The sequence below is a fragment of the Bison bison genome, unplaced genomic scaffold, assembly GCF_000754665.1.
Source record: "Bison bison bison isolate TAMUID 2011002044 unplaced genomic scaffold, Bison_UMD1.0 scf7180017864461, whole genome shotgun sequence".
NCBI classification, from domain to species: Eukaryota; Metazoa; Chordata; class Mammalia; order Artiodactyla; family Bovidae; genus Bison; species Bison bison.
The window spans coordinates 15,607,496-15,630,269 of record NW_011495023.1 but is presented as its reverse complement, the minus strand read 5'-3'; the positions used below and the strand labels follow the sequence as shown (position 1 = coordinate 15,630,269).

Below are 22,774 nucleotides of genomic sequence, written 5' to 3'. Positions count from 1 at the left end.
GTGTGTGTGTGTGTGTGTGTGTGTGTGTGTGTATATAAACAATCACTTTGCAATATACCTGAAACTAATATAAATGTAAATTAACTATACTTCAATTTTTTTAAATGGTTAAAAAAACACATATATATAAAACTTTAGGGTTTGTATGAATGCATTTTTAAGGTAACAGGAAAATACTATAACACGGTTAGTTTGGGAAGAAGTGATAGTACATACATTGTACTTATTCACTTATGACCAAACCTAAAAATAATCTTAAAAATTTTTCTTCCTTTTCTTAAATAAAATCAAGTCTCTTGGTTTTACTAAAGCCATAAAACTCCCATGTAATTTCTGCAGTTATGCCTTCTGGAGTGGCTAAAAAAAGAAGGATCTCTGATAATCTTAAAACGTTCTTATTTATGTTTGTTTAAAAAAACACATTGTTTATTTCCCTCACTTACACTCACTCTTTAAGAAACAAACACACTGATAGAGAAAAATAAACATTTCATAATTTCAAATCACTCTAATTAATCTGTTATTTGATGCCATAAAATATCAATATTTTCTTATATGAAATGTACTGTACAGAAAAATAAACTCTGACTTTATTGGAATAGCCTGTTGGGCTCCCCTGGCAGTTCAGTTCCCTGGACTCAGTGCTTTCACTGCCTGGCGCGGGGAGGTGGGCTGGGGTGCGGTGGGGTGGCACTCTAGCTCAGCCCCTGGTTGGGGAACTGTGATCCTATAAGCCAAGCAGCGTGGCCAAAAAAAGAAAGATACTCTATCAGATAAAAAGACATACTATTTAACAGCACACATTTTTATATGTCAGAAGCTGGATTAGGATTCCAATTCTCAGTTCAGTTGCTCAGTCATATCCCACTCTTTGCGACCCCGTGGACAAATACAGCACGCCAAGCTTCCCTGTCCATCACCAACTCCCAGAGCTTGCTTAAACTCATGTCCATTGAGTCGGTGACGCCATCCAACCAGCTTATCCTCTGTCGTCCCCTTCTCCTCCTGCCTTCAATCTTTCTCAGCATCAGGGTCTTTTCCAGTGAGTCAGTTCTTCGCATCAGGTAGCCAAAATATTGCAGTTTCAGCATCAGATGTTCCAATGAATATTCAGGACTGATTTTCTTTAGGATGGACTGGTTTGATCTGCTTGTGGCTTAACATCTCTAAATCCTAATTTCCTTACTAGTGAAATGAGGTAACTGCCATTACAAGCATAAAATAAGAAATGCAGGTAAATCTCTTAGTACAATACCCAGCACACCTACTATATTAGCTCACTGTAATATAAATAATGAAACAAATTTAACCCTTTTTCCTACTAATAAAGGGCAGAAGAAGCTACCTAATTTACCAGATTGCACTGAGGATTAAATGAAGTTATAACCATAAAGCTCTGGGGCATTATTACTATATCAGGCTAATTATAATAATTTAAATTACTAAATTTCCTTCACAGGAAAGTTATGACCAACCTAGACAGCATATTAAAAAGCAGAGACATTACTTTGTCAACAAGGGTCCATCTAGTCAAGGCTATGTTTTTTCCAGTAGTCATGTATGGATGTGAGAGTTGGACTATAAAGAAAGCTGAGCGTCAAAGAACTGAAGCTTTTGAACTCCAACTGGGGTTGGAGAAGACTCTTGAGAGTCCCTTGGACTGCAAGGAGATCCAACCAGTCCATCCTAAAGGAAATCAGTCCTGAATATTTATTGGAAGGACTGATGCTGAAGCTGAAATTCCAATTCTCTGGCCACCTGATGTGAAGAACCAACTCATTGGAAAAGACCCCGGTGCTGGGAAAGATTGAAGGCGGGAGAAGAAGGGGACGACAGAGGATGAGATGGTTGGATGGCATCACAGACTCAATGCACATGAGTTTGGGTAAACTCTGGAGTTGGTGATGGACAGGGAGGCCTGGCGTGCTGCAGTCCATGGGGTTGCAAAGAGTTGGACAGGACTGAGCGACTGAACTGAACTGAAATTATTAATAGAAATTGTTTATTGTAGCTATATATATGAATCAGTAACTTAATACGACTAACTCAAAAATTTACTCTGTGTTTTCTTAAAAGAAATCCTTTCTCCCACTAATCCTACAAAAAAAAAAAAAATTTCAAACCTCCAGTTAATTTTTTTTGGGGGGCCACACCAAGAGGTTTGTGAGATATCTTAGTTCCCTGACCATGGATGGAACCCAGGTCCCCTGCTGTGGAAGCTCAGAATCTTAACTACTGGACCACCAGGGAAGTCCCATCCAGGTAATTTTTCCTGGTAGACTGTCACTGTTGACAAAACAATCCTAACCTCTGAAGATAATTAAATCTCACCTGAGGACTTAAGGACTTTATACAACAAATTTAGGTACCACACTACAGTAACCATAGGCAGTCACTTTTTCAGCTTTTACAAAACAATGAGATCTCTCCACACACAAAAGAAAAAATGCATTGTAGTCTATAAGGAAGCCTCATTCTCACAAGTAAAATCAATGTAATTCATTTCAAAGATTACCTATACTACCCACTTTGTCCCACAATGGATATGAGATAAACTCCCTGGACATTTAAAATCTTTTAATGCCACCTGAAACAAATCTCTTTCTTTTTCCTACTGAAATGAAAGAAAAATACTTAACCACTTTTATTCAAGGAGGAAGGATACATGGTTGCAAATCTTGAACATACTTAACAGCACTTTCAGGTCTAATCTTAACACAATTATTATCGCTTTCATTGGTAAGTAAGAGAAAGTATATTCCTTCTTGGCAGAGGTCTTTAGGTATTACACAAGTTCTCATTATTTCATAGCAGAAAGAAATGAACTAACTAAATACAGCTTCCAGAGAATATTTAAGACAAATTCCTACAAAAGTAAGTAAACCATGCTAAAAAAGTTTGTATCACTTCAGGAGTTATATTAAAATTGGTCAGAATGAAAGGTTGATTCCTCTGCACATAAACAAGAATAAGCAATGTACTTTCATGACCTCAACTTCAAAGAAGCAAACTGTGGCAGACACATAGGTAGTCATTTTTTTTTTTTTTTTAACTTTATAAAAGGCAAAAAGTTGGCTTAAAACTCAACATTCAGAAAACTAAGATCATGGCATCTGGTCCCATCACTTCATGGCAAACAGATGGGGAAACAGTGAAAGACTATTTTTTTGGGCTCCAAAATCACTGCAGATGGTGACTGCAGCCATGAAATTAAAAGACACTTGCTCCTTGGAAGAAAAGCTATGACAAACCTAGACAGCACATTAAAAAGCAGAGACATTACTTTGCCACCAAAGGTCCGTCTAGTCAAAGCTATGGTTTGTCCAGTAGTCATGTATGGATGTGAGAGATGGACTGTAAAGAAGGTGGAGTGCTGAATAATTGAAGCTTCTGAACTGTGGTGTTGGGGAAGACTCTTGAGAGTCCCTTGGACTGCAAAGAGATCAAACCAGTCAATCCTAAAGGAAATCAATCCTGAATATTCATTGGAAAGACTGATGCTGAAGCTAAAACGCCAATACTTTGGCCACCTGATGCAAAGAACCAACTGGTTGGAAAAGACCCTGATGCTGGGAAAGACTGAAGGCGGGAGGAGAAGGGGACGGCAGGGGATGAGATGGTTGGATGGTATCACCGACAAGATAGACAAGAGTTCGAGTAGGCTCCAGCAGTTGGTGATGGAGAGGTAAGCCTGGTGTGCTGCAGTCCGAAGAGTCGGACACGACTGAGCAACTGAACTGAAAAAAGGCAAATTAACTTGCCAGTAGTAAATGGCACCAGAGGACCGGTGTGCACCTGAAATTAATTAGGGATTTGTTTATTTCAATCAGAGCATGACAAGCAAAACATGCCTTCTAGTGAGATATCTGTATCATAATTTGATGAATATGGTCAGAATGCAAAACTTCCTTTTTAAAAGAGTGAAGGACAGACTAGACCTTACGCTCAGAAAAGATACAACAGGGCCAGCTGGAGTTACAGCTTTGTCTTCACAAATGTCTTCTAAACATGGAGCCAGTGAGCTGCCAAAAATGCAGGGAGTTATAGGACGTAATCTGTAATACATATCCTTTTATTTTCAAAGATGACCACCGAACGTGTAACAGCCTTTAGTTTTGGACATCAAGTCGTTTCTGGCTGCCTTCCGAGGTACACAGTATGATCATGCTTTCTGGCCCTCCTGTACGTGCTGGGGCTAGGTGACTAATTCTGGCTATTGAGTTGTGAGTCAAAGTGACTTACGCTACTTCTGGTCCAGAGTATTTAACTACTGGTGGAGGATGCAAATTTTTCACAGCACTCCTCCCACTTGTCACCCTGTTTAAGATGTCTGTGCACTAGCCTGGTTCCCCAGCTGACCCGTGACAAAATGGGACACAAAAAAGAACTAAACTTTGAAGCTGTTTGTATACCCATCATAACCTGGGTATCCTGACTGACGTACACTGGTCTCAAAAGTGGGCTACTGTTATAACATAAAGACTAAAATATGTGCCATTAGCTTGGGAGTCAGGAAGCAGGGAAACTTCTCAGACACTGGAAAGGTGGTGCTCCTTAGTAAACAGTACAAATATTTGGTAAAAGTCAAGTTATCATAGCTTGCAAAGCAGATCATTTAATTAATAAGCCTGCTCTAGGCTTTCCTGATGGCTCAGTGGTTATGAATCTGCCTGCCAATGAAGAAGATGGGGTTTTTTTCCCCCTGGGCCAGGAAGATCCCCTGGAGAAGGAAATGGCAATCCACTTCAGTATTCCTGCCTGGGAAATCCCATGGACAGAAGAGCCTGGTGGGCCACAATCCATGGGGTGACAAAAGAGTTGGACTTGACTTAGCAGTTAAACAACAACTCTAGGGAAAGAGGTTAAAAAACCTGGACGTTAAAATGGTGAGTTGGTTACTCTGGGTTTGGTATTACACTAAACAAATAAATTAAAAAACCTGACCAGTTTGTAAGGAGGAATCAAAGAGAAGAGACTAAAATTTTGAGAAATTGCAGTGTTTGAAGACTGCTTCTCAACTTAAACAGTAAATCAAAAAATCAAGAGAAGGCCTTTGATTAACAAAAAGAGGGTAAGGTTCAAAGCAAGGTATGGCCCTGACGTGTGAAAAAAGTGTTAGTCGCTCAGCTGTGTCCAACTGTTTGCAATCCCACGGACTGTAGCCTGCCAGACTCCTCTGTCCAGGGAATTCTCTAGATACCCACAGTTAAAACATGAATGGATTAGAGTCTCAGAGCAGAGACCTAGTTAAAACTGGAAACACAGGCAGTGCTTTCAGTTGAACAAAATGCTCAGAGGAGAAAGACAGAGACAGACACTAAGGATGTGGCTCTTCCAGCAAAAGCAACAGGTTTCTGGGATTGACATTCAAGGGACAGAGACACCAGTAAAGACCTGAGAGGACAGGCCATCTTGCACACTGAGCTAAACGAAACATTACAAGCCTACAAGCTGCGCTGCCAACAAGCAAGCAAAAATCACGAGCCCAGATTAATAATCAACGATTCAAAAGTACAATCGGGTCTCCTACCGTCCATGGGCAGGAAGCAGGCTTTGAAGCACTTTGGCCCCCAAAGGGCTTACTTTCCAGTATTTACCTCAGAGGAGGCTGAAGTAGATCTACTTCAGGGAAGATGATGGAAAGAAAGGAAGTCTCCCCAGATGTCAATGCCAAGAGCCACACAAGCCAACAGACTGGAAGCCACTCTAGGAGCTGCACTTGGCACCTAAACAAGCACATTCCCCACATACAGCAGAAGAGGCTTATAAAGCCAGCTAGGTGGGACTCTAGGGATCAGGAACTGCTGTGTTTCCATTATCCAAAGTGGGGCGTTACTGTTATTCCCACGTACACTGGATGTGTGTGTGTGTGGCGGGGGGAGGAGGTGCAGACCATCTTTTCACTCACAGACCGCCAGGCCAAGGGGAAGCACATCTAAGCCTGATCTACAGAACTGTAGGACACCTGGAAATCCTACTACTATGAGCTTTTTTTGCTGTCTAGCCGGGACTTTCCAGCCGGGCTCAGGGAGGAAGAGATGAGTATATCTTGTCTGTGGGAAGGACAGTGATCCAAATATTTGGTTGGCCAGAAGGGCAGATCTGTCATGACTGTTGTTTGCCAAATCATTTTGTTCTTTGCCATCTGGTCATATGGTAGGACTGCATTTCCTGGCCAACCATATGGTTAGAAGGAGCCATGTAACTTGTTCTGGCCAACGAGTTGTGAGTTGAGGTGACGCAGAACCTCACGTCTGGCTTCCGACCAGAGCATATGAATAACTGATACAAGATATGAGACCTTCCAGAGCTCTTTCCTCCAGCATGGTGTCCAGCAATATTGGGAATGGAGGCTATCTTGTCAGCTGGATCCTGGAAAGAAGGCCCACAGAACAGGACCCCTAAATCAACCCAGGAGGCAGTGCAGAGTTACAGTCCATCTCTGTAATAATGCCACTGAGACTTCACGGCGCTGTCTGATAAATGGAGGCAACCCCTACCACCACTGAACATGAGTCAGAAGCAAGCTTACCGATCAACTAGTTCAAGTTCCTTCTACAAATGATAAACAGGACATCTACAGTTAAGTCACAGATTTTAAGTGCCTTGCCTGGTCATACAGTAATTACACAGCAGAAGAATTTGATGGAACCATTATTTATTGTTGTTCAGTCACTAAGTTGTATCCAAATCTTTCATGACCCCATGGACTGTAGCCCTCCAAGCTCCGCTGTCCATGGGATTTCCTAGGCAGAAACACTGGAGTGGGTTGCCAATTCCTGACCCAGGGATCAAACCAATGTCTCCTGCATTGCAGGTAGATTCTTTACCACTGAGCCACCAGGGAAGCCAGAACCATCATGATCCTCAAGTAGTTCTAAATTACAATGTGAGTTATATTCCTATCTCTAAACACAGCTCTGGACAGACTCCACTAGAAACATATGAATAAGTTAGTAACATGTCAATCCATTGATTCACTCAACAAATAATGGCAGCATTAAGCTCCAATACTGAAGGTATCCTGAGCTCAGAGTCAGGAGCTACAGACTAATCAAGGATCTCCATAAGTGGCCTGGAAGTTTACAAAAGGGAATTGCTGTGAATGATACTATGTAACACATAACATGTAGCATGTAACAGAACTACCCTAATGGGTAGACAGCTAAGGAAGTGACCTTGAATTTAGATCTGAGGGATCAGTGGGATTACTAAACCCATTATAGAGGAATAATGTTTCAGTACTTGGGAATAAATGAGAAGTGATCCTATGGCTGGAGTGAACTTGAAGGCTCTGGAAGGACAAAACGGAGGCAAGGACCCCATTTCACAAGGCCTCGAAGATAAGCCACTTTCAGAGCAATGAAAACCCCTCAGAGGGTGTTAGCAGGAAGTGACACAGGAAGATCCCAGTTTACAAAGGACCACTGGCTCAGTTAAGAATATTGGGAAGGGAGAACTGTGGTTTTGGGAAAACTTTTTAGGGAGTTACTGAAATCTAGGCAAGGGATGTTAGCACCCTGAATTAGAAAGCAGCATTGAAGATGATGGGCTTCTCTGGTGGCTCAGCTGGTAAAGAATCCACCTGCAATGCAGGAGACCCTAGTTAGATTCCTGGGTTGTGAAGATCCCCTGGAGAAGGGATAGGCTATCCACTCCAGTATTCTTGGGCTTCCCTTGAGCTCAGTTGGTAACGAATACACCTCCGATACGAGAGACCTGGGTTCAATCCCTGAGTTGAGAAGATCCCCTGGAGAACAGGAACAGCTACCCACTCCAGTATTCTGGCCTGCAGAATTCCACGGACTGTACAGTCCATGGGGTCGCAGAGTCAGAAACGACTGAACGACTTTCACTCACTTCACATTGATGATGATAACGTCAGCTATTTAGGAAATTAAATACCACTACTACAACTGGAATTTTTATTCAAAATAATTTAAACTCTTGCTAACCTATCTGACCTTTCATCCTAGTTCTCTAATTTCTCCACTCTGATTCACAATAAATTCAAACACATTAAACTTAGTCAAATAATACCAATATGATAAGGCTAGCATAACATACTTATATCACCAACAGGCCCCAGAAACACTTTTAAAAGATACACACATTCCATTATTTCCCAAATAAGGCAGGCTAATTAGTGAAAACTTTCTAGACCAGAATCTTAGAAGTCACAGATTTTAAAAATTCAAATGTAAGATTTAATCCAGGAAGGATTTTAAATGGCTGGGTGCAGAAAAAGGGACATTATAGTTCTAAAATCGGCTTCTTGCTAGTAATAAAATGTGTAAGGCATCCTCAAGAAATAAGAGCTTTAGATATGAGAAAGAATTAATAAGGTTCAACTGAGAAATTTTATAGGGGGGAAAAACCTAGTCCTAAAAATAGTAAGATTAGGGAAAAAATATTAACCCTATCATTCAGACAATAATCCTATATTCTGTTCGTCTTCAAGAAAAACAGAACAGGAGACTTCCCCGGCAGCGCAGTGGACAGGAGCCCACCTACCAATGCAGGGGACACAAGTGTGACCCCCGGTCCAGGAAGACTCCATACGACACAGAGCAACGAAGCCCGTGCACCACCACCACCGAGCCTGTGCTCTAGCGCCCACACTGTAACTACTGAAGCCTGAAGGCTCCAGGGCCCGCAAGCCACAGTCAAGGAGCTCCTGTGCTGCAACTACTGAACCCCACGGGCCTGGAGCCCGTGCTCTGCAACGAGAGAAGCCACTGCAGTGAAAAGCCCATGCAGCACAACGGGAGAGGAGCCTCTGCCCACTGCTACCAGAGGAAGCTCACACGCGGCAACCAAGACCCAGTGCAGCCAAAATAAATAAACAAAACAACTTAACAAAAATGTTTCATCACTACAAAAAGACAGGAGGAATTTCTGAAGTATATTCCACAAAATCACAGTATAAAAGTTCAGACAAGAAAGTAGAACTCACAGATGTTTTAAACTGATATACAGAAAAACACAAGACAAAGGAATCAAGGAATACATTTTTATGGAATTGATTCTATGATATTTCCTGGTATACAGAAAAAAAAAAGCTTTTCTACTTTATTGGAATTGCATTACAAAGGAAAAATTCACCGAGGCAAAAAAATTCATACAGAATTTTCACATCTAACAAGATATCACTATGATAGATGACAAAGGAAATTCAGAGAAGGTAATAAGATAATTGCTACCAAAATTTTGGTTCTCAAGACACTTTCACATCTGAGAGAAAGAATTGTAATGTAAAAACTTTAGAGTAAAATACTTTTGATTTTTGCAAGATTCTACCTATCTTTACTTCAAATAGAGGGAAGAAAAAAAGATGACTTTTCAGGAACTCAATGTTAGAAGTTGGCTCACATGGTTTTATTAGACTCTGAGTGATAACACACAAAATATCCAAAGTAAAAATAGATACAGAGACTTAAAAAGATTGCCTCAGATTATGGTTTATTTACCATATGAACTATAAGTTCCTTAAACAAAAAGACATGTCTGTGGACCCCATAATATTTAGCATTATACTTCATAAGCGTACGTTTACAAATATTTGATACATCAACACAATATAAAATGAGTACTTTTAGCAGATATTTCACAAAATTTACTTTGGAAAGGCCATGACAATTTCTCTGGCTTAAAATTTTGGATCATTAGAATGTCTCATTGGAGAAGGAAATGGCAACCCACTCCAGTATTCTTGCCTAGACAATCTCAGGGACGGAGGAGCCTGGTGGGCTGCCGTCTAAGGGGTTGCACAGAGTTGGACATGACTGAAGCAACTTAGCAGCAGCAGAATGTCTCGTGTCCTCTTGATCTTAAGAGAAAAACACCAAAACCATAACTTAAATCCTACTTTTATTAGCCTACTCCAAAAGCTCAAAGGCAGTTAAGGCTGGTATCTGACTATCATTTTAGAATGTAAATAATCATAAAGTACCTGGATTTTTTCCAGAACTATATAAACATAAATTAAGGAAACATTTGTGCCACAGGATATTAAGTTTTTGAGATACAACACTGTTTCTTCTTTCCAGGGGCTTCAAGTGCAGTAAAAGAAACATATAAGTGAATTTGCTTTCTAAAATTCCAGGTGACGTCACCTAGGAAGGGTGAGTCAAGAGGGCTTCATAAAGCTGAATAAATATGGGGCCAGGAAAGGTATGTGGGGGTCAAGAGGCGCAGTGTGAGCAAAGGCAGGAGTGCGGACCTCAGAGAACATGGAGCACAGTATCCTGAGCAGCAGTCTCCAAGTTGCCCCGATGCACATCCCCCTGACCCCACACGGGGCCAGCGCTGGTCTGTGTGACCCACAGCGTGTGGCACAGTGCTGGCAGTCACCTCCAGGACAGGGTGATAAGATGGCAGATTCTTTCTGGGGCTCTCCTACCCACCTTGGCACACTTTCTTTTGGATCATCAGCTCTGGGAGGAGCTAGGTGTCAGGGCCTGGGTCATGACTGCAACCTCTACTAGGTTCTGCAGAGGATGAGCCAGAGCCACCTGGTAAAGTTGCTCCTAGATTCCAGACCCTCAGAAACCGAGATTAGTGTTTGCTTTTGTAAATGGCTAAATTCCAGATCAGCAGTTATGCAGCAACAGACAGCGAACACATGTGTTGGTACGGAGTGTCCTCACTGAGTAACACAAATCTAAATTGTTGAAATGGTCTGGCATCAGACCACGGTCTTCGAGGACAGTGTTAGTGAAGCTGCTGCTAATAAAAGGCCCACGGGGTTTCACAAGGTGAGGTGAACGTTACTAGAAACCAGGTGATTTAGCTGAGGTTTCCACCAGAGAGCTCCAAGTGCTGCCTTGTTCTCCTGCTACATACAGCTGAAAAGGAGAGAGAGAAGAGATAAACTAAATGAAGAACAGTTAAGAACGAGCCAGGATTGGATGGTTTGGACTGTGTGCAGTCTTCCCAGACTGCAAACAGTGCTCCTATTCAGAAATGGATCCTGAGTCAAGATCAAATGCAGGGCACTTACAGAAAAACATGCTCTAAAAACTACGATGAGGGAGCGACTATACAATATTTTGTTAAGGCCTCAGAAAAATCAAAGATGGTGTCTTAGAGTACCATTTGGGCCAGACAAAACACTGCTAAACGGAACTGTGCGCTTCAAAGATTCTCTCAATCAAACAACAAGGCTTTTAGGAAGCTTAAGGGTGTTTTCTAGCAGCAGGAGCTCAAGGCAGAAAAAGGCTTATCACATACAAGTTCATGGGTGCGGCCTTCAATCAATGGAACAGACTCCAATGAAATTCATATAAGATCCACAAGTTTTTAAAATAATTATAAACACAGAAACATTACCAGCTTGACTTAATGGAAACAAGAGACAATACAAAATGAAAAAAGGCCATTAAGAGTCCTAAAATTTTGGTAGGAAGCAAGTTAAGAAAACTCAGTAGCAAACAAACATGTTTTATCTTCAGGATAAACAAAGGGTGAACCAAATGCCCCAAGGGCAAAACTGAGAGCATGAATCACACCCAGGAGCTGGCATTCAAGCAAGGAATTACCATCACCTGCCTGACTGGATTGCAGCAATGCTGAGGACCAGAGACTCCTGGTGCCTACCAGCCCCACCCTCTGCCTCCCCTTGAATAGGGACATTCTGTACCCCAAGTCTGACCCAATACTGTATACTGGTGGTGGCAGAGGGCGGGGAGCAGATGACTCTTTAGCAGTACAGGTTGAGAGGGATTTGTACTTGAGACACTGAAAAAATTACATTTGAGAAGCTCAACTGTACCTGAAACCAATCTGGATGAGATCCTTATGCTATAATGGGACGAGACTTTGGGGACATTGGGAGCAATAATATTCTGCATGTGGTCAGCTGTGGCAGCCGGCCTCCAATGACCGCCCCCTACACTCTCCAGGGTTGGTCTGTGACCAACAGCATGAGACACAAGTGATGGTGTGTAACTTCCAAAATTAGGTCACAGAGGACTGTGTTCTCTCTCGGGTCCCCTCGCTCCGTGGGAAGCCTGCTACAGCCCTGATCAACAGCTTTATTGGGACTCTATGAAAGACCCCAGGCCAGCATCACCTACATGAGCTGCTCCTAAGATTCCCAGTCCTCAGACACTGTGAAACAGTTTGGAAGTAATCTGTTATGCAGCAGTAACTACTCCAGGGCTGAAGGAAGGGAAAGAAGACTGGAAATGTAGAGAGTGGTCAGAACACGCAGGGCCCAGGGAACTCCACTAAAAGGTTTCTGCATCTTATTCTATCAGAAAAAGGAGCAATATAAGAATTTTGGACAGTGAAATGACAACCAGACTCACATTTAAAAACACCACCTTGACAACTTTCAGGGGGTGTCAATTTGAAAACTAGAGTAGGGAGACCAGTTAAAGAGCAATTACAAACCCTTCAGAATTAAAAGATATCCTAATCTTTTAAAAGATTTTCTTAGATTCAAATGCATGGATGTACGTAAAGAAGCCTCAATAACTGAAAATCTGTGGAGCAAAGACAACTACATGCAGTATCCTATGAAAAACCATGATGGAAAAGAATATATAAAAAAAGAATGTGTGTGTATATACACAAAACCGAGTCACTCTGCTGTACAGCAGAAATGAACACAACACTGTACATCAATGATGCTTCAATAAAAAACTGGTAAAAAGTAAAATGTCTAAACATTTTTAAAAATGAACCACAAGCATCCCCATGACTTTCCAGAATGTTCTGAGGGTGAGCAAATGGCAATGTTGAGAAGCACTGCAGAGGAGGGAGAGTTCTCAGACGTTCAGTAACAACAGTTAAGGCCCATCTCCCGGGTCCTGAAACAAGCGTGCTGAACAGAAGAACTGTTTTTCAGCTATTTTTACACAACCATGCAGCAAGAGTGACAGGCCTCGAAGCTCATCCAGCACCGGCGTCTACCCAGAGGGCCAACCCCTCCTTGGGCTCTAACCCCATCTCTAGTTGCAGAAGGGCATTTTCAAAACAATATTTATTTGACTGCACTGGGTCTTAGTTGCAGCACGTGAGACTGTTGTGGCACACAGGATCTATTCATAGTTCCCTGACTGGGGCTGGAACCTGGGCCCCCTGCCTTGGGAGTGCAGTCTTAGCCACTGGACCAGCAGGGAAGTCCCTGCAGGAAGGTATTTTGTGCATCTGATGTTGGCTGGAGAAAGCCCATCATTGTTCACATCCATTACCAACCGAGTTCAAGACTCAGCAGCATCACTCTAGCTTTTACCACCATTTTCAGCTAATGTCCCCTCATCTAACCCAATCTTCCCCACACTCCCAAACTTCGAATCTGTTCTCTAGAATTAAGATTTATTGGTAGGTAAACGCTTTACAGTCTCAAGTTCTTTCAACTTTCCCTCCTCTTCTCGCCCTATTTTTAGGCTGAAGCCCTTCCAAGCAGAAGCTGTTTATCTCCCTATGTCCCACACATGCATAGATGGGTAAAGGTCCTCCTTGCCTCCCATTGCCTCTCTGCTGTCCTTCCAGAAACCATAACCCCTCAGATGTTCACACCATCACTCCTTCCCGGAATAGCCGCATCCACCCTGTGCTGTCACAGAGCTCAGGGTCATCTTCTCAACCACCCCCACCTCAGAGGCATCATCCTTAGGGATGGATGATACACCTATCATGACCCTCTCACCCTCAGTGACTTACTTTTCCTCTATGCCCTCTCAGTCCCCCCTCCTGTGGTTGTTACCTCCAGACCTGCCTTAACCAGTAACTGTGATACCTGTGAAATCTAAGTTCAAGCATCTTACTCTAACTGCCACCATCCTGACTTAAGTCTCACTCATTCCAGAATGCCTCCTCCCAACAACGCTGTTCCAGGGCATCCTGCGCTTCCCCAGCCTGCACCAGCTCCCTGAGGTCTTCTTCCCTCATTCCCCAGTTCAGACCCCAGGTCTATCGTGCTATCTATCTCACATACACGGGTAATCTCCTCATCCCTCTTTTCCCCTCCTTTGTACTTGTGGGGCAAACCTCAACTGTAGAAGAACCTTATTATATACCTACTTTAGTCTTGAACTCGAGTTGAATATCTGAATTATATTCCCAAGTGAGTGGACTGGTCTCAATTTAAATGATCACAAATACTGAGCCCCCAGCTGATTCATCAGTCTTGTTACATTTCTCTAGTAAGTGAGCATCTCACACTCACCTTTGTCTCACAGGCTCCCTCACTCTGAGGTGATGAGCTCACCTCATACATCATAAAGAAAAAAGAATCATAGGAAAAACACCCCCATCCTCCCACTGCCAATGCTCAAACCGGTGTACCACATCCTTTCTTACTTCTAAAAAGGAAAAAGTACTTCTGCTCTAATCAGTGACCAATCCCTCCAAGAAATTAATCTAGGGAAAGACAGTAAACAGTTTTTATGAACAGAAGAGGAAATAGGATTATCTTATTCTTTTTAAAGACATCAGTCCAAATATTGTATTAGTTCTAATAACTTATTTATAATAGCTGTTTTAACATTTTTGTTCACTAATTCTATTATCTGGGTTACTTCTACATCTCTTTTTGTTGACTAACTCCTCCTTAGTTATTAGCTTTTCCAGCTTCTTTGCATATCTGGTGGTTTTCTTTTCAATGGACACCAAACATTTATTTTATGCTGTAGGATCTTCTAGTATTCCTTTAAGCACTGTGGGGCTTTCTTCTGGGACACAGTTATCTGAAATTAGTTGGCTCTTTTTGAGGATAGTGTTTGGTCTTTATTAGGGTGAGTGCATAACAGTTTAGTCAAGAGCTCACTTGGCCCTGCTGCTAAGGGAACAGCCCTCTGGGAACTTGTATCGGACGCCCTCTGCATTAGATCTTTTCCACTCTGGTCAGTGAGGACCCAACTCCCTGCCCCACATGAGGTCCCAGGAACGTCCCTCCTCCCTTCCAGCTGCTTCCCCGCAGGCAGGCTCAGATCCGCTTTTCAGCTGGAGAGCCCAGGGACCTCTCTGTAGACCTTTTCCTGTGGCCTGGGAACTCTTGAGGGAGTGGCCGGTGCAATGGAGGACTCAGCTTTGCTTCCCTGGTTTCTGTCCACTGGAACTTTGGAACTCATTTTTAAAAAAATCATTTGTTGATTTCCCCATTCCCTCCCCAGCCATTTTTTCAGCTCCTCTCATAGCAGAACTATTCCAAGGAGTCATCCAAACTTGCACTGATCCTTTATCTTACAGTATTTCTTCTGTCCCAATCACGATTTCCTTCCAACCACATTATCAAGATAGGCCAATGGCATATATCAGGTTAAATGGTCACTTCCCCCTCACTCATCTTCTCAGTGGCCATAGTTGACAAATGTCCTGCCTTCTTGACACAGCTTTAGACTCACTTTCTTCCTAATTCTCTAAGAGCTTCTCCTCTGAGCCTCAACGCAGTTTTAAGAAACACCCACATCCCAAAGGCTTTCAGATTGATAGTACAGCCCATGATATCTGAATTGTACCTGCAGTGCAGACTGCTCTACAGTGTTACATTCTTGCACAGGCAACTAAATATGAATAAGAGGCACTGCAAACTGAGTAACTCCATCCTTCACATACCCTCCCTCTTGCATTTTTCCCTCCCTCAGTAAGCCACCTAATCACCCATCCACCCAGCTGCTTAAGGTAAAAATCAGGGATTACGACAGAGAATGAGATGGTTGGATGGCATCACAGACTCAATGGACAGGAGTCTGAGTAAACTCCGGTAGTTGGCGATGGACAGGGAGGCCTGGCGTGCTGCAGTCCATGGGGCTGCAAAGAGTTGGACACGACTGAGTGACTGAACTGAACTGAATCCTTGATTCTCCTTCTCCATCTAGTATATTCTGATCTGTCAGCCAAGCTCTGCTGGTTCTACCTTCAAATGTGCCTCTAAGTCCATCCATGTCTCTTCTTCCCTACCACCACCTAGGTCAGAGCCACTCTTGCCCAGAACGACTCATTCTGCACACGACAGTGACAATAACCTTGAAAAACAGAATTCAGATCATGTCCTCCCTTGTCTGAAACTCTCTAGAGGCTTATTACTTCATTTCAAAACAATCCAAACTCCGTGTGAAGTGAAGTGAAGTCACACAGTCGTGTCTGACTCTTTGTGACCCATGGACTGCAGCAGAGGTTCCTCCGTCCATGGGATTTTCCAAGCAAGAGTACTGGAGTGGGTTGCCATTTCCTTCTCCAGAGGATCTTCCTCACCCAGGGATTGAACCCAGGTCTCCTGCCTTGTAGGCAGACGCTTTACCATCTGAGCCACCAGGGAAGTATAGTCGCCTGTAATAACTCACCAGAAATGGGCCCGACTGCCTCTGGGCCCTTGGCTCACACTCCTCGACCCTCTCCACATTGCCCTCACTGAACTGGCCGTGTGTGCCCTGCGCCTCAGGTCTGTCTGGAATGTTCTCCTTCAGATCTTCAGAGGGCTGGCTCCTCCCTCGTCAAGTTTCAGGGCCCATTCTTTGACCCTCTCAAGCACAGAATTCTCCTCCTTCCATCAGAAACTCTGTACCGTCTTGATCCACTGCCACTTTTACTCATTTGCTTTTTGTCTATGTCTTCCTATTAGAATTCAATCATTCAATTAAACGAAGACTAGACACTTACTACGCGCCAGGCATGATTTCAGGTGCTGAAAATACATCCATGAATAAAGCAGACACAAAGTTCCACCCTCAAAGAGCCTGCACGCTAGAACACAAGATCCATGAGAAAGAGAACTGTTTGTTCACTGTTGGATCCACAGGACCTGTCACAGTCCTGGGCTCACTGTAAGCGCACAATAAATATTTGCACTCTGAAAAGTAAATGAAAATGGATTTATCTATATTTTCTTAAGTCTTTGTATAATATACTTCAAAAAAGCCATATTTATATTTTCTTTCCCTTTCAGACTCTATTACTCTATAGTAATTACTTTTACAGTAAAAGCATGAATTTGAAACCATCAATACAAAATTCTGCCTCTAATTTCAAATTCTCGTAACAGGAAGTGCTCTGCACTCACTTATATTAGGTCCTTTAAAACACAAGCTTTCTAAACTAAACTGGAACTAATTACCCATGTACGCAGACTACTTTTACTTCTGTGTAAACTGTTTATGTGTGCAAATGAAGCCATCAACTAATTTTAAAAATTAATGATTACTATAAAATGCATATGGAAACGGATCTAGTGCAGGGATAGTGTAATATACCCATTATCACAGGAAACTATCAGAGCCGTACTTCATCTTGCAGTTAAGAAAACCCAGGTGCACGAGAGCATACAAACTCAAGAGTACATATACACACACATGTGCACACAGTGGGAAGTGGGATGAGGCCTTAGGTCTAATAACTCCCAGTCTGATGCTTTCTCCAATTAATAATTACCTAAACTTAAAGACACAGCTTTCTATATCATACAATTCTCTAGGGACAGGCGACACTTCTACACTAGACAATTCTAAAAACAAAGACTGTACAAATGTAAGTAGTTCTGAACAGCAACGGAAAGCAAGGCCACACTGAGTACTCAGTCAATATTTGGTAGCAATGCAGCGTGTGTTTATAGCATCCTCACATACACCATCCGACTCTCCTGAGAGCCACCTCCCTCAGGAAGTAGGTCAGGAGAGGTTGGAGCATGAAGAGATGGAAATTCATCCTGGAAGATTAAGCAACTTGTGAAAGGCCACAAATGTCAAAGTGCATCCTTCTCAGAGGATATACAACTGGTACTTGTGATTCTCTGATAATCAATTCATCCCAGTATAGAAAAAGATCTGAACCTATATTAAATCGTCCACAGAACATTTTCAACCTCAGCTTATCTTTCCCCTGGACTTATTCTTAAGGCTGAGTCATATTTCTTCAGCCAGTACTTGCTATACTGAAAGGAAATTCAACCAAAATGATTTGCTTTAATAATCTGTTGCAAAATTCCCAAACTCTCACCAGGAATATCCAAAGTTGAATCAACTGTTTAAAGATAATCTCTATAACAACACATAAATGAAGGGCTTTATCTTTTAAAGAAATGATTATATCTCTATTAATTAAAGAGAAAACAGATTATGGGTCACAGTAGATTTATTAACTATGAATTTTATTTTTGGTTTTCATATACCTACAGTGAGGCTGGTGGATGAAATACAGTTCATATATTTAAAGGTGCAAAGTCGGGTATCTGCTGTTTAAAATGCTGCAATTTCTCAAAATCATTACCTACAGTCAGAGTCCTTAATAAACTTGATCAAGATAACTCCAAGTAATTCACTGAAAGTAGTTCAAATAAGTTGTCTAAAGCATCTGAATCACTTGTTTTCCTGGTGCTGTCCCCCCAAATTGACTTATCCAGTTGTTGCAATATATTAATTTAAGTCACACCTTAAGGGTTCAAAAGCTTACTTTAAAAGACACAATCTAGTTCAGCCTGCATATTTCATCCTTTCAATACTGCTTCTGCACTTAGAGACTCAGAATTCATTTCATTCCCAAGTTACAATACAAAATTCTCATTTCCTTGTGGGTTGTCTTCTTTTAAGAAACAGAATCACAAACCACACTATCATTCCATGACATAAAACATTATCCTCTGCTTTAAAATTATGTTTTAACCAACTACTGATAACGAATACCCTTTTCAGAAAAACTGAATCACAAAGTCAAGAATCCACACCTTCATATATATCAAATAGAACTCTTGCCATTACATACATATACATCCTCTAATACTTTACCATTACTACTACTACAGACTATAATGTAGTAAAACCTAATCTGTTTTAGATAAAATATTAGGAATGGCTAGTTTAATATCTAATCTTGGCCACAAATTTATGAACCTGATTATTATTCCTTATTTAAAAGATTTAAGCTCTCCTTTGGTTAGCTGGTACTTTAAGTGCTGTTGATTAACAGAAAGGGTAATAGTTCTGTACAAACTTCATTACAGGTCACAAGCACCCACCAAACAGCATTAGATGCGCAAGCCCATTAGTTTTCAGTCTTGTTTTGTGAAAAAATGAAGTCTGATTACAAATGATACTAATCCAAAATCCTAAATATCAAACCACACACTGAAACAAGAGCTAATATTAAGACTTTAGGCACCAGGCCTGACAGTTTTCAAGAGGCTCCTTTTGAAGGTAGGAGTTCTCAATCCTCCTACGTTGCTGATTCAAAAATATCTTGGGCAGGACAGAAAGTTGAAACTAGACTTTATTACTGCTTCTCAGTTACCTTTGATTTTAACTGATTATTTGCTACTTAATGGAAAAACCCCAAATATTCTCAATTCCTTTCTAATTCAAACTAGCTATAAAAATTAAGCTTTGCTTCTAGTGCAATTGAGATTTCAAATATTTCTTTTCACTTCCAATGCAGTGCACAGAATAAAGGAATCTAGATTCAGGACTAAGAAATTTTGGTTTTCAAAATTTTAAAGGAAAATAGGATTCTTAGTTTCTTTTAAAAAATGAGAAATCGAACTTTTAAACTTATCGCAGTGATTTGTTTTTATAAAATAGAAAAACTATAGATTTTTAAATAAAGTTTTGAAAATGTAGTGCTTGACTACTTTTCCTCTTAAGAAAGATACGTACCTACCCCCAATTTAACTCCTAATTAAAAACAAAAAATACCTACCTGGCTACTTCATAAACTTGATTTTAATAACATTGTATACTGGGCCAGTAAGAACAGTTTGAAGAAAGAAAAGATAAGTGTCTGAGACTATTTTGTCTGGTGAGAACCCTACTAAATCTAAGTGTTGGCCTGTGATGGCTGCATCCTACTTCTAACAGTCCCAAAGGTGGCTGTGTAGGACAATAACAAGGCTAGATCACTATTAACATCTTAATTACATCACACATCTTACCAGAACCAGTCTTGGTGACAGAAGAGAGTTTAAGCCTCCACCCTTACAGTAAGAGTCACAGAATCTGGCATCCCAGTGGGGGGAAAAAAAACGTACTAGAGGAACCAAGCAGTTCCACTGTGCTGAGCATCACTTTAAAACCTCCTTTTTCAGAATGTCCTTTGTGAAATGAGAAGTATCCGTAAAGGAGAATTTTAACAATGGAAAGCTCCAATTTGAACCAAAAAAAGTCAACTTTTTAATAAAAACATTCGATAGTACTAATACCTTGGAAAAACTATCCTTTCGTTTAAAGGTAAAGCCATAGCACTAAGTAGTATACAACATTTCTTACTTGGAAGATGATAAACTTAAAATGTTAAAAAATTACAATCGTGCAACCTCTGGACCTGCTATTTAAATTCTGTCCCTTTTAACCCCAAAGAGACTTATTTCATATTTAGAGCTGACAGTCTATTGATTTCCTATGGCTTGAAAATTGTTATTCATTAAACCAAAGCCCTTACCAACTGTTAATTTTTTGATGTAACAAGTTACAAGGTATCACATTATACCAATTCAGACAATAAATCTCCAGCATCTATGATTCAGTCAAGTCCATTAATTCACTGCTGCTGCTGCTAAGTCGCTTCACTCGTGTCTGACCCTGTGCGACCCCATAATTATTTCTCAATCTTCATCAAAAAAAAAAAAAGCTAAACAACTAAGTTCTAACGTTGAGTAAAATTCATGTTTGGAGGGGACCTTCTACTTAAAAGTTGTTTTTTAAAAACTAAGAGATATGCCTTAAGGCAGTGCATTCAGCTTATAATATAAAAATTAAATGAAAATGTGTTATTTTCTGTGTTTAGACCTAGCATTTCCGTCACATTTACCACAGAAACAAAATACGTTCACAATTACCACATATGGTCCACACGACGATTTTCATAAGGTGACACACACACAAAACTATTCTCATCTAATTCTGTCCCATCTTTCATGATCAACTCCTGACCCTAACTAACGTGTCAATCACAGGCAGACGTTTGTTTTAATCTTTTGTCTTTATAAGAAGCTTATCCTTCTTTAGTGAATTATCAAAAGGACTGTTTTTCCAAGGCTAACTCAATATTCAGTTACCTTTATTTGTGCGTAGTATATGTTTTCAATATCAACATTCTACTTTTAATACTGTGATTTGAGCTATACAGCCTCCTCTGGCCGGTATGAACTGCAGGACTGGAGAGCAGCTGTTCCACCTGGGACTGTTTACATTCTTCTGTTCAGTATTTATTCCTGAGGTCTCCGTTTCACTGGTCATAGTTTTGGTTGGATGTGAAGTGAAACAAATTCTAAACGGATGATAGGAGAAGGTAGTCTGAGGGGGAAAAAAAACCCCTAAAAAATATGGACTCTACATGTTAGAAAATAATAAACGTCAAAATTCTTTCAGTGAATGAAAATTATCTGTAAAAATTTAATAAGCCTTGGTACTTCAGCTGGGCTCAGCTCTGATTTCAGGCTGTGGCTCTTGAGACAGTCCAAAGTGTTCAAAGAAGCCAGACCAGTATGTTTCTAAAGTGTACTGTGTAGTGCTGTTTTTAATCAAAGCTCTGCAGTTCCTTGGGGGCAAAACAATAGCCACAACTTAATTTCCAGGTCAGTCTTAACACTGACACCCCCATCTTGAAAGCATTATTTGTAAAACTTAAGAAACAAAAATAAAACCAAAAGACAAGGTTCTGCAGTCACAAGTACTTTAATTTTTAAAAACAAATCACTTATTTAAAAATAAACAAACGGCACCATTCTACTCTCAAAGTTGGTAACAAGTAAAAGAAATTAGAAGATTCTGTCTCACAGGTAACGTGCTCCGAGTCAGGTCTAGACAATCTCAACTACTACACACGCTAAGGACACTACTCTCCGAAGGAAGAGTCAACTGTCACAACTCTTTGACTTTAAAAGGTTGAACAACCCAAACAGTTTCAACAGCTTTATTTTCAAAATCAACAGTACAGAGCAAAATTTCTACATTAAAAAAATTCCGTACAGTACCAAACAGAGGTATTACAGTATAGTTTTCCACCACAAAATTGTAGTACCAATCCAGCGACTCCTCGACTTCTTGAACTGTCAACACACTGCCCCCTGTTTAAGTGGCTGAACCTGAAAACCAAGGTATGCAATTCCTTAGAAGGCATCGAACGACACCGACAAGGATCTGGGGGAAACAGACGAAGTCTTGTGTCTGAGCCCAACTTCCACGACCAAGGACAGCCACACTACGACACAGTGTCTGTGAGCTGTCAACATTTAAACACTGAAGCCCACCCATGGAAAACATCTCCCGGGTAAGGTTTCACTCCACTTGAGTTCGGTGATGGATAAGAAAGAACCCTTTTTCTAAACGGAGATCTGTTAACATCTACTTAGACTGGGTCTTGTCTCCCGTAGGTTGAGAAACCAGCAATCAGGCGAACTTAGAGTTTTATTAGGAAAAGAAATAATAAAGTTACACAGGCTTTAGAAGAGCCACGGAGTTCCCTTCAAAATCTGCAACATGTTCTCAAGGATCAAAGAAAAAGTCAAGAGGAGCAGGAGTTGACAACCCTCTGATTAAGTAGGACTCGGAAGAATGGATGCAAAAGTCCCAGAAAGAGGACGAAGGACGCAGGTCAGCTCTGGGCTGGCTCGCCGGCCCCGACCTTCCGCTGCAGGACGTCTGCCGCCCCCGCCCGGCCTCTCGGCGGGTCCACGTGGGCCGCGCAGCCCCGCCAGCCTGCGGGCCGCCGAGAGACCACGGCCACCCGAGCGCCCGGAACCTGCGCTCCCGGCGCCGGCGGCGCGCGAAGGCCGAGCCGGCCCCAGAGCGCCACCCAGCGGCCCGCCGGGAGGCCTGCAGGCAGGGCCTCCGCGGCCCGGCCG

General features: G+C 41.6%; 1 protein-coding gene across 4 annotated transcripts in view; it reads right to left on the bottom strand.

The window, feature by feature from the left end:
* EPC1 (enhancer of polycomb homolog 1 (Drosophila)) overlaps window positions 1-22,774 on the bottom strand; it is a 98,849-nt gene that overhangs the window by 44,679 nt on the left and 31,396 nt on the right. The window lies entirely within an intron of this gene.